Source organism: Salmo salar, chromosome 03 (genome assembly GCF_965601325.2).
Source record: "Salmo salar chromosome 03, fSalSal1, whole genome shotgun sequence".
NCBI lineage: Eukaryota > Metazoa > Chordata > Actinopteri > Salmoniformes > Salmonidae > Salmo > Salmo salar.
In genome coordinates this window covers 4,292,501-4,305,576 of record NC_138293.1, presented here as the reverse complement: position 1 = coordinate 4,305,576, position 13,076 = coordinate 4,292,501, and positions in this window count along the sequence as shown.

Genomic DNA, 13,076 nt, shown 5'->3' with positions numbered 1-13,076 from the left:
AGGACCCCCCATCCCATCATCAAGGACCCCCCACATCCCATCACCAAGGACCCCACATCCCATCACCAAGGACCCCCCACATCCCATCACCAAGGACCCCCCCATCCCATCATCAAGGACCCCCACATCCCATCACCAAGGACCCCACATCCCATCACCAAGGACCCCCACATCCCATCACCAAGGACCCCACATCCCATCACCAAGGACCCCCCACATCCCATCATCAAGGACCCCCCACATCCCATCACCAAGGACCCCCCACATCCCATCACCAAGGACCACACATCCCATCACCAAGGACCCCACATCCCCCCCCCAGACACGAGCTGTTCTCTCCCTTACCGTCGGGCAGAGTGTATCAGAACATGAGGTCTGATACCGACAGGTTCAGAGACAGTTTCTATCTACAAGCCATCAGACTGTATCAGAGCATGAGGTCTGATACCAACAGGTTCAGAGACAGTTTCTATCTACAAGCCATCAGACTGTCTCAGAACATGAGGTCTGATACCAACAGGCTCAGAGACAGTTTCTATCTGTTAGATCCTTAGATCCTATCCAGTTAGATCCTGTTAGACCATATCCTGTTAGATCATATCCTGTTAGATCCTGTCCTGTTAGATCCTGTTAGATCCTGTCCTGTTAGATCCTGTTAGATCCTGTTAGATCATATCCTGTTAGATCATATCCTGTTAGATCCTGTTAGACCATATCCTGTGAGATCATATCCTGTTAGATCATATCCTGTTAGATCCTGTTAGACCATATCCTGTTAGATCATGTCCTGTTAAATCCTGTCCTGTTAGATCCTGTTAGATCCTATTAGACCATATCCTGTTAGATCATATCCTGTTAGATCCTGTTAGATCCTATTAGACCATATCCTGTTAGACCATATCCTGTTAGATCATATCCTGTTAGATCCTGTTAGACCATATCCTGTTAGACCATATCCTGTTAGATCATATCCTGTTAGATCCTGTTAGACCATATCCTGTTAGATCCTATCCTGTTAGATCATATCCTTCTAGATCCTGTTAGACCATATCCTGTTAGATCATATCCTGTTAGATCATATCCTGTTAGATCCTGTTAGACCATATCCTGTTAGATCCTGTTAGATCCTATCCTGTTAGATCATATCCTGTTAGATCCTATCCTGTTAGATCCTGTTAGACCATATCCTGTTAGATCATATCCTGTTAGATCCTATTAGATCCTATTAGACCATATCCTGTTAGATCATATCCTGTTAGACCATATCCTGTTAGATCATATCCTGTTAGATCCTGTTAGATCCTGTTAGACCATATCCTGTTAGATCATATCCTGTTAGATCATATCCTGTTAGACCATATCCTGTTAGATCCTATACTGTTAGATCCTATCCTGTTAGATCCTGTTAGATCATATCCTGTTAGATCATATCCTGTTAGATCCTGTTAGATTATATCCTGTTAGATCCTATCCTGTTAGATCCTGTTAGATCCTATCCTGTTAGATCATATCCTGTTAGATCCTGTTAGATCCTATCCTGTTAGATCATATCCTGTTAGATCCTATCCTGTTAGATCATATCCTGTTAGATCCTGTTAGATCATATCCTGTTAGACCATATCCTGTTAGATCCTATCCTGTTAGATCCTATCCTGTTAGATCCTATCCTGTTAGATCATATCCTGTTAGACCATATCCTGTTAGATCATATCCTGTTAGATCCTATCCTGTTAGATCCTATCCTGTTAGATCATATCCTGTTAGACCATATCCTGTTAGATCCTATCCTGTTAGATCCTATCCTGTTAGATCCTATCCTGTTAGATCATATCCTGTTAGACCATATCCTGTTAGATCATATCCTGTTAGATCCTGTTAGATCCTATTAGACCATATCCTGTTAGATCCTGTTAGATCATATCCTGTTAGACCATATCCTGTTAGATCATATCCTGTTAGACCATATCCTGTTAGATCATATCCTGTTAGACCATATCCTGTTAGATCCTATCCTGTTAGACCATATCCTGTTAGATCCTGTTAGATCATATCCTGTTAGACCATATCCTGTTAGATCATATCCTGTTAGATCCTGTTAGACCATATCCTGTTAGATCATATCCTGTTAGATCCTGTCCTGTTAGATCCTGTTAGATCCTATCCTGTTAGATCATATCCTGTTAGATCATATCCTGTTAGACCATATCCTGTTAGATCCTGTTAAATCCTATTAGACCATATCCTGTTAGACCACATCCTGTTAGATCATATCCTGTTAGATCCTGTTAGACCATATCCTGTTAGACCATATTCTGTTAGATCCTATCCTGTTAGATCCTATCCTGTTAGATCCTGTTAGACCATATCCTGTTAGATCCTGTTAGATCCTATCCTGTTAGATCATATCCTGTTAGATCCTATCCTGTTAGATCCTGTTAGACCATATCCTGTTAGATCATATCCTGTTAGATCCTGTTAGATCCTATTAGACCATATCCTGTTAGATCATATCCTGTTAGACCATATCCTGTTAGATCATATCCTGTTAGATCCTGTTAGACCATATCCTGTTAGATCATATCCTGTTAGATCATATCCTGTTAGATCCTATCCTGTTAGACCATATCCTGTTAGATCCTATCCTGTTAGACCATATCCTGTTAGATCCTGTTAGATCCTGTTAGAGCATATCCTGTTAGATCATATCCTGTTAGATCCTGTTAGATCCTATCCTGTTAGATCCTATCCTGTTAGATCATATCCTGTTAGATCATATCCTGTTAGATCCTGTTAGATCCTATCCTGTTAGATCATATCCTGTTAGATCATATCCTGTTAGATCATATCCTGTTAGATCCTGTTAGATCCTATCCTGTTAGATCATATCCTGTTAGATCATATCCTGTTAGATCATATCCTGTTAGATCCTATCCTGTTAGATCCTGTTAGATCATATCCTGTTAGATCCTGTTAGATCCTATTAGACCATATCCTGTTAGATCATATCCTGTTAGACCATATCCTGTTAGATCATATCCTGTTAGATCCTGTTAGACCATATCCTGTTAGATCATATCCTGTTAGATCATATCCTGTTAGACCATATCCTGTTAGATCATATCCTGTTAGATCCTGTTAGACCATATCCTGTTAGATCATATCCTGTTAGATCATATCCTGTTAGATCCTATCCTGTTAGACCATATCCTGTTAGATCCTATCCTGTTAGACCATATCCTGTTAGATCCTGTTAGATCCTATCCTGTTAGATCCTATCCTGTTAGATCATATCCTGTTAGATCATATCCTGTTAGATCATATCCTGTTAGATCCTGTTAGATCCTATCCTGTTAGACTATATCCTGTTAGATCATATCCTGTTAGATCATATCCTAACACATGGCCTCTTAAGTATTATTGCTCAGTCATTCATTCAGTCATTCATTCAGTCATTCAGTCATTCATTCAGTCATTCAGTCAGTCATTCATTCATTCAGTCATTCTTTCAGTCAGTCATTCAGTCATTCAGTCATTCATTCAGTCATTCATTCAGTCATTTATTCAGTCATTCATTCAGTCATTCAGTCATTCAGTCATTCAGTCATTCATTCAGTCATTCAGTCATTCAGTCATTCATTCAGTCATTCATTCAGTCTTTCAGTCATTCATTCAGTCTTTCAGTCATTCAGTCATTCATTCATTCAGTCTTGTCAGTCATTCAGTCATTCAGTCATTCATTCAGTCTTTCAGTCTTTCAGTCAGTCATTCAGTCATTCATTCAGTCATTCATTCAGTCATTTATTCAGTCATTCAGTCATTCATTCAGTCTTTCAGTCATTCATTCAGTCTTTCAGTCATTCATTCACTCTTTCATTCATTCAGTCAGTCATTCAGTCATTCAGTCATTCATTCAGTCATTCATTCAGTCATTTATTCAGTCATTCATTAATTCAGTCATTCATTCAGTCATTCAGTCATTCATTCAGTCATTCAGTCATTCATTCAGTCATTCATTCAGTCATTCATTCATTCAGTCTTTCAGTCTTTCAGTCATTCAGTCATTCATTCAGTCTTTCAGTCAGTCATTCAGTCATTCAGTCATTCATTCAGTCTTTCAGTCATTCATTCAGTCATTCATTCAGTCATTTATTCAGTCATGCAGTCATTCATTCAGTCTTTCAGTCATTCATTCAGTCTTTCAGTCATTCATTCAGTCTTTCATTCATTCAGTCATTCAGTCATTCATTCAGTCTTTCAGTCATTCATTCAGTCTTTCATTCATTCAGTCATTCAGTCATTCATTCAGTCTTTCAGTCATTCATTCAGTCATTCAGTCATTCATTCAGTCTTTCAGTCATTCATTCAGTCTTTCAGTCATTCATTCATTCAGTCATTCATTCAGTCATTCATTCATTCAGTCATTCATTCAGTCTTTCAGTCATTCATTCAGTCTTTCAGTCATTCATTCAGTCATTCAGTCAGTCATTCAGTCTTTCAGTCATTCATTCAGTCATTCAGTCAGTCCTTTTTCCCCAGGCTGCAGGAGGGATAGAGATGGCTACTACTGGATCACAGGCAGGATATAGATGGCTACTACTGGATCACAGGCAGGATATAGATGGCTACTACTGGATCACAGGCAGGATAGATGGCTACTACTGGATCACAGGCAGGATAGATGGCTACTACTGGATCACAGGCAGGATAGATGGCTACCACTGGATCACAGGCAGAATAGATGGCTACTACTGGATCACAGGCAGGATAGATGGCTACTACTGGATCACAGGCAGGATAGATGGCTACTACTGGATCACAGGCAGGATAGATGGCTACTACTGGAACACAGGCAGGATAGATGGCTACTACTGGATCACAGGCAGGATAGATGGCTACTACTGGATCACAGGCAGGATAGATGACTACTACTGGATCACAGGCAGGATAGATGGCTACTACTGGATCACAGGCAGGATAGATGGCTACTACTGGATCACAGGCAGGATAGATGACTACTACTGGATCACAGGCAGGATAGATGGCTACTACTGGATCACAGGCAGGATAGATGGATACTACTGGATCACAGGCAGGATAGATGGCTACTACTGGATCACAGGCAGGATAGATGGATACTACTGGATCACAGGCAGGATAGATGGATACTACTGGATCACAGGCAGGATAGAGATGGCTACTACTGGATCACAGGCAGGATAGATGGCTACTACTGGATCACAGGCAGGATAGATGACATGATCAATGTATCAGGTAATTGTTTTCCCATCGTTTTTCCACTGTGCTGCTGCTGCTGGCTTTTTGGGGGTTGTAGGTTGGATTATTGTAAAGCGCTTTGTGATAAATGTCGCTGTGAAAAGTGTTGTATAAATAAATTTGATCTATTAATGAATTGATGAGTGATTGACTTACTTAACCTATTGATTTTAACTAGTGGAGCAGAGGGCCTCATCAGTGAATCTCCAGCGAACTCTGTTCTGGACCGTTTCTGATTTAGCGATAAACCAAGCTGTTCTCTCTGATGGGGTTATAATAACCTTGTATTGTGATTTAGTGATAACTCTGTGTAGTCAGTAATAAAAACCCATGTGTCGTGTCTTCCTCCAGGTCACCTGTTGAGCACAGCGGAGATAGAGTCAGCTCTAACAGAGCATGGAGCGGTGGCCGAGGCTTCAGTGGTCAGCAGACCCCACACGGTCAAGGGGGAGTGTCTCTACTGTTTCGTTACTCTGAAGGACTGCAGAGAGTTCAACCGCACTCTGGTGGACGAACTCAAGAGGCAAGGTAGGGCTTTCAGACGAAAGGGAAAAACTAGAAGAAGAAAAAAAACAAAAATCAAATTGACTTAAATTGAAGTCAAATCTACAGTATGTTTGTTATTGCCTTGAATTCCAGGTTTGTCCTTGTAGATGGAATGCGAGGTTACGGCATTTGGCTGTGATATCATGTCTATTACCGTAATACGACTATCAGATACAGTCTCTGGACCGCCAAAGTTTTTTTTTCTGATGGTATTATATTTCACATTAAAATGTTGTTTTTTCTTCTGATGGTGTAACGGTTGTCGTCGGGAATGGAGGACCAAAACGCAGCAGGAATGTGGATGCTCATCTTGATATTTATTTGAAAATAAAGTGAACACCAAAATAACAAAACAACGAAAAACTCACGAACAACAAAACAGTCTTGTCATGCTCACACAGGCAAAACAAGAAACAATCTCCCACAAACACTAAACCAAACACATACCCATATATAGGACTCCCAATCAGAGGCAACGAGAAAACACCTGCCTCCAATTGAGAGTCCAACCCCAATAAACCAGACGTAGAAATACAAAAGACCAGAGACCACATAGAAATACAAACATAGAACATTACCCAAAAACCCGGAAATAATAAATCAAACGCCTTACTAAATAAACCACCACCCCGAACCACATAAAACAAATACCCTCTGTCACGTCCTGACCAAACTACAATAACAAATAACCCTTATACTGGTCAGGACGTGACAGATGGTATTATATTTCACATTAAAACGTTTTTTTTTTTCTTATGTCTTGTCAGTGAGAGAGAAGATTGGTCCGATCGCCACCCCAGACTTCATCCAGAACGCTCCTGGACTACCTAAAACACGTTCTGGTAGGTTACACTGTTTACATCACATGATGATTGGACTTTTACAGACATTTTATAATTGACATTTTATAATATATATATATTTTTTTACATTTTATTTATGTTTAACCAACAACATCAGGTAAAATCATGAGGAGGGTCCTGAGGCAGATCGCCCGGAACGAGAAGGATCTCGGTGACCTTTCAACCCTGGCTGACCCCAAGGTCGTGGAGGTCCTCTTCAGCCAGCGGTGTGAGACAGCTGCTTGAGGGGGGGGGGGGGGGGTTGGGGGCTGCATGTCAAACACTCTCAGGTGGCGTCCTCTCCTCGTGTCCTCTCCTTGTCTCCTCTCCTTGTCTCCTCTCCTTGTCTCCTCTCTTTCATCTTCATTTATTCTGAAAACGCAGGATAGGTGAATGAATTATAGCATATAGACTATGGCGGATGGGATATTTCTGATCTCTCAGAGGACAGAAAGTAGGAACATGGCCTGAGAGACGCTCTCTTCTGGTGCCCTGATGATACCAACGGCTTGTCCAGTCAGATCAGAGCTGTGCTTTAGGGCTCTATTCAATCCGTATTGCGGAAATTCAGCATTACAGCGTGATTTAAATTTTAAAGGCAATGTTTCCCACGTTAGCAGATACTGCATTTCCTGTAAACGCTGCAGATGGGAAATGACCTTTAGCCATTTCAGCTATACAGATTGAATAGAGGCCATGCTGTATGTGTATTTTATGAAGGGATCCCCATTAGCTGCTGCCAAGGCCTCAGCTACTCTTCCTGGCATCTAAACACATTAAATAAGATAAAAACAGTACATATATTAACATCATTACACCACTACATATCTACAATGCTAAGTATTTAACACCACGCTAAAACAATATCACAATGCGTGCGTATGCATGTGTTTGTACCTGTGTCTCTTCACAGTGCCCGCTGTTCCATAAGGTGTATTTTTACCTGCTTTTTAAGAATCTGATTCTACTGCTGCGTCAGTTACCTGATGTGGAATAGAGTTCCATGTAGTCATGGCTCTATGTAGTACTGTGCACCTCCCATAGTCTGTTCTGGACTTGGGGACTGTGAAGAGACCTCTGGTGGCATGTCTTGTGGGGTATGCATGGGTGTCTGAGCTGTGTGCCAGTAGTTTAAACAGACCTCTGGTGGCATGTCTTGTGGGGTATGCATGGGTGTCTGAGCTGTGTGCCAATAGTTTAAACAGACCTCTGGTGGCATGTCTTGTGGGGTATGGATGGGTGTCTGAGCAGTGTGCCAGTAGTTTAAACAGACCTCTGGTGGCATGTCTTGTGGGGTATGGATGGGTGTCTGAGCTGTGTGCCAGTAGTTTAAACAGACCTCTGGTGGCATGTCTTGTGGGGTATGTATGGGTGTCTGAGCTGTGTGCCGGTAGTTTAAACAGACCTCTGGTGGCATGTCTTGTGGGGTATGTATGGGAGTCTGAGCTGTGTGCCGGTAGTTTAAACAGACAGCTCAGTGCATTCAACATGTCAATACCTCTCACAAATACAAGTAGTGATGAAGTCAATCTCTCTTCCACTTTAAGCCAGGAGAGATTGACATGCATGTCATTAATGTTAGTTCTCCATGTACTTTTAAGAGCCAGCCGTGCTGCGCTGTTCTGAGCCAGCCGTGCTGCCCTGTTCTGAGCCAGCCGTGCTGCCCTGTTCTGAGCCAGCCGTGCTGCCCTGTTCTGAGCCAATTGCAATTTTCCCAAGTCCCTTTTTGTGGCACCTGACCACACTAGTGAACAGTAGTCCAGGTGTGACAAAACTAGGGCCTGTAGGACCTGCCTTGTTGATAGTGTTGTTTAGAAGGCAGAGCAGTGCTTTATTATGGACAGACTTCTCCCCATCTTAGCTACTGTTGTATCAACATGTTTTGACCATGACAGTTTATAATCCAGGGTTACTCCAAGCAGTTTAGTCTCCTCAACTTGCTCAATTTCCACATTATTCATTACAAGATTTAGTTGAGGTTTAGGGTTTAGTGAATGATTTGCCCCAAATACAATGCTTTTAGTTTTGGAAATATTTAGGACAAATATACTCCTTGCCACCTATTCTGAAACTAAACTGTAGCTCTTTGTTAAAACTTCTATGGGCTAGGTGGGACGGTAGCGTCCCACCGGCGGGACACAGGCAGTGAAATATCAGGGCGGCAAATTGAAAAACAACAAAATGTCATAATTCAACTATCTTAAACATACGACTATTTTACACCATTTTAAAGATACATGTCTCCTTGATGTAACCACATTGTCCGATTTCAAAAAGGCTTTACAGCGAAAGCAAAACATTAGATTATGTTAGGAGAGTACATAGACAAAAATAATCACACAGCCATTTTCCAAGCAAGGACATGTATCAATAAAACCCAAAACACAGCGAAATGCAGCACTAACCTTTGACGATCTTCATCAGATGACACTCCTAGGACATTATGTTATACAATACATGCATGTTTTGTTCAATCAAGCTCATATTTATAATATTTTGCCTCCAATACTCCCGGTGAATCAGCACAACAATTTACAAAAATACTCATCATAAACGTTGATAAAATATTAAACTGTTATTCAAAGAATTATAGATGAACATCTCCTTAATGCAACCGCTGTGACAGATTTCACAAAAGCTTCACGGGGAAAGCACACTTTGCAATAATCTGAGTACGGCGCTCGGAAACATACACCAGGCAATACAGATACCCGCCATTTTGGAGTCATCTAAAATCATAAATAGCATTATAAATATTCACTTACCTTTGATGATCTTCATCAGAAGGCACTTCCAGGGATCCCAGGTCCACAATAAATGTTGTTTTGTTTGATAAAGTCCATAATTTATGTCCAAATAACTCCTTGTTTTTTGCGCGTTCAGTAAGCTACTCCAAATGTAGGAAGCGCGCCGGAAATTTCACGACAAAAAGTTATATTTACGTTCGTTGAAACATGTCAAACGTAGTAAAACATCAATCTTTAGGGCCTTTTTAATATAAAACTTATATTCCAACCAGACGATTCCAATGTCTTGAAAAATGTTATGGAACACAGCTACCCCTCACGTGAACATGTGTAATTGTGGCCTGTCATTCTCTCGGTCATCAGACTCCAGGAGGTCTTGTTCGCTCTCTGTTCACTGTAAAAGCCTGAAACACATTCTAAAGACTGTTGACATCTAGTGGAAGCCTTAGGAAGTGCAAATTGAACCCTAAGTCACTGTATACTGAATAGGCCCAGTCTTGAAAAACTACAATCCACTTCCTGGTTGGATTTTTTTCTCAGGTTTTTGCCTGCCATATGAGTTCTGTTATACTCACATACACCATTCAAACAGTTTTAGAAACTTCAGAGTGTTTTCTATCCAAATCTACTAATAATATGCATATTCTAGTTTCTGAGCCAGAGTAGTAACCTGTTTAAATTGGGTACGTTTTTCATCCGGCCGTGAAAATACTGCCCCTAGCCCAGACAGGTTTTAAATGTTGCAGTCATTTCAGTTGCTGTAGTAGCTGACATGTATAGTGTTAAGTCATCCGCATACATAGACACACTGGCTTTACGCAGGTCGTTAGTGAAGATTGAAAAAAGTAAGGGGCTTAAACAGCTACCCTGGGGAATTCCTCTACCCTACATTCACGGCTTAATAAGGAGAAGACATTTAGCAGTCGCCTTTATCCAAAGCAACTTATGGTCATGAGTCTCAAGAGGGAAATGTTTCAGGAGGGAAATGTCTCATGAGGGAAATGTCTCATGTTTTAATGTCACCTACACATTGTAAAGTGAAATGCCTTTCTTGGAGGTTCCTTGCCTTTCTTGATCCTACAAACCTTGGAGCTGCAAGCGTCATGCTCTACCAACTTAACCACACAGGACCTGTTCTTTCCCTGTTGCTGTTTCTGATTGATGGACAAACATGTTTCTGATTGATGGACAAACATGTTTCTGATTGATGGACAAACACACCTGCCTGTATGTCGCCTAAAATGACATACCCAAATCTAACTGTCTGTAGCTCAGGACCTGAAGCAAGGATATGCAAAATCACCTTTGAAATGCAAGAGAAAGGCCATAATGTATTATTTCAGCCCAGGCGCAATTTCAGTTTTAGCCACTAGATGGCAGCAGTGCATGTGAAAAGTGTTAGACTGATCCAATGAACCATTGCATATCTGTTCAAAATGTTTGAAGGTGATTCTGATTGAAGGATAAGCACATATGCTCTAAGATGTTACTGATTGAAGGACAAACACACATGCCCTAAGATATCTGATCAGTCCAGCAGCGATTATAGAAGGAGTGAGATACCTTATCTCAGGTGTCTTTTCAGCTGGAATCATGCTATCATGCTAAATATCCTAGAAGATAATAATCATTAGTTTGAAGTGCCTAGTAGAGCTGAGGTCACTCTGTCAGACCAAGGACTGTCCTGTCATCAGTTATTATTATAATTGTTTTGCAGACTCTCTTGCACAGGCTCGATGTACATGTACATTCACTGAACTCTAACCACACACTCACACATACTACACTGACACTCCAGCACACACACACGGACACACACACGGACACACACACACACACACACACAAAACACACAAACACACACATATTGACGCCACACACACACACACACACACACACACACACACACACACACACACACACACACACACACACACACACACACACACACACACACACACACACACACACACACACACACACACACACACACACACACACACACACACACACACACACACACACACACTCCCATTCCTTCACACTCTTCACATACACCGCTGCTACTCTCTGTTTATTATCTATGCATAGTCACTTTACCTCTTCCCACCGTACATGTACATATTACCTCAATTACCTCGACTAACCGGTACCCCCTGTATATAGTCTCATTACTAACCTGTACCCCCACACATTGACTCTGTACCGGTACCCCCCTGTATATAGCCTCGTTACTAACCTGTACCCCCTGCACATTGACTCTGTACCGGTACCCCCTGTATATAGCCTTATTACTAACCTGTACCCCCTGCACATTGACTCTGTACCGGTACCCCCTGTATATAGCCTCGCTATTGTTATTTTATTGTGTTACTATTTCCTTTAGTTAATTTAGCACATTTTTCTTACTAACTTTTTAAACTCTATTTTGTTGGTTAAAGGTTTGTAAGTAAGCATTTCACGGTAAGGTGTTTCTGATTGAGCGATTCGGCACAGACCAAGGACTGTTGTAGTCGGCGCATGTGACAAAAACACTCTGTCAGACCAAGGACCAAGGACTGTCCTGTCAGCAGCTGCCAGCGTCACTCTGTCAGACCAAGGACCAAGGACTGTCCTGTCAGCAGCTGCCAGCGTCACTCTGTCAGACCAAGGACCAAGGACTGTCCTGTCAGCAGCTGCCAGCATCACTCTGTCAGACCAAGGACCAAGGACTGTCCTGTCAGCAGCTGCCAGACATTAGAAGACATTTAGACATTCAGAAGTCCAATTCCAAATGAGATTGGATTATATTTGTTTGTGTGTGTGTATGCACATGGACAATGTAGTTCCAAATGCCTGAATAGAAAATCAGCTTTAACAGATAGATTGTATTCAGCTATAACAGATAGATTGTAATCAGCTTTAACAGATAGATTGTATTCAGCTATAACAGATAGATTGTAATCAGCTTTAACAGATAGATTGTAATCAGCTTTAACAGATAGATTGTATTCAGCTTTAACAGATAGATTGTATTCAGCTTTAACAGATAGATTGTAATCAGCTTTAACAGATAGATTGTGAGTTCTATCAATGTAATTGTCTGCATCATCACCTAGTTTTGAATCTGCCGTTATTTTGTGTATCGGTTCATAAACCGTGTGCCAAGGATTCGGCACATCCAATATCTCTTCCCAACTATTTTGCAACCTGTATGGTGCAGCTGTCAATTTGTAGGTTTGTTTATTTGTTTATCAGATGTTATTGGTCACATGTTTATCAGATGTTATTGGTCCATATTTATCAGATGTTATTGGTCCATACACATATTTATCAGATGTTATTGGTCCAGACACATATTTATCAGATGTTATTGGTCACATATTTATCAGATGTTATTGGTCCATACACATATTTATCAGATGTTATTGGTCACATATTTATCAGATGTTATTGGTCCATACACATATTTATCAGATGTTATTGGTCACATATTTATCAGATGTTATTGGTCACATATTTATCAGATGTTATTGGTCACATGTTTATCAGATGTTATTGGTCACATATTTATCAGATGTTATTGGTCACATGTTTATCAGATGTTATTGGTCCATATTTATCAGATGTTATTGGTCCATACACATATTTATCAGATGTTATTGGTCCAGACACATATTTATCAGAT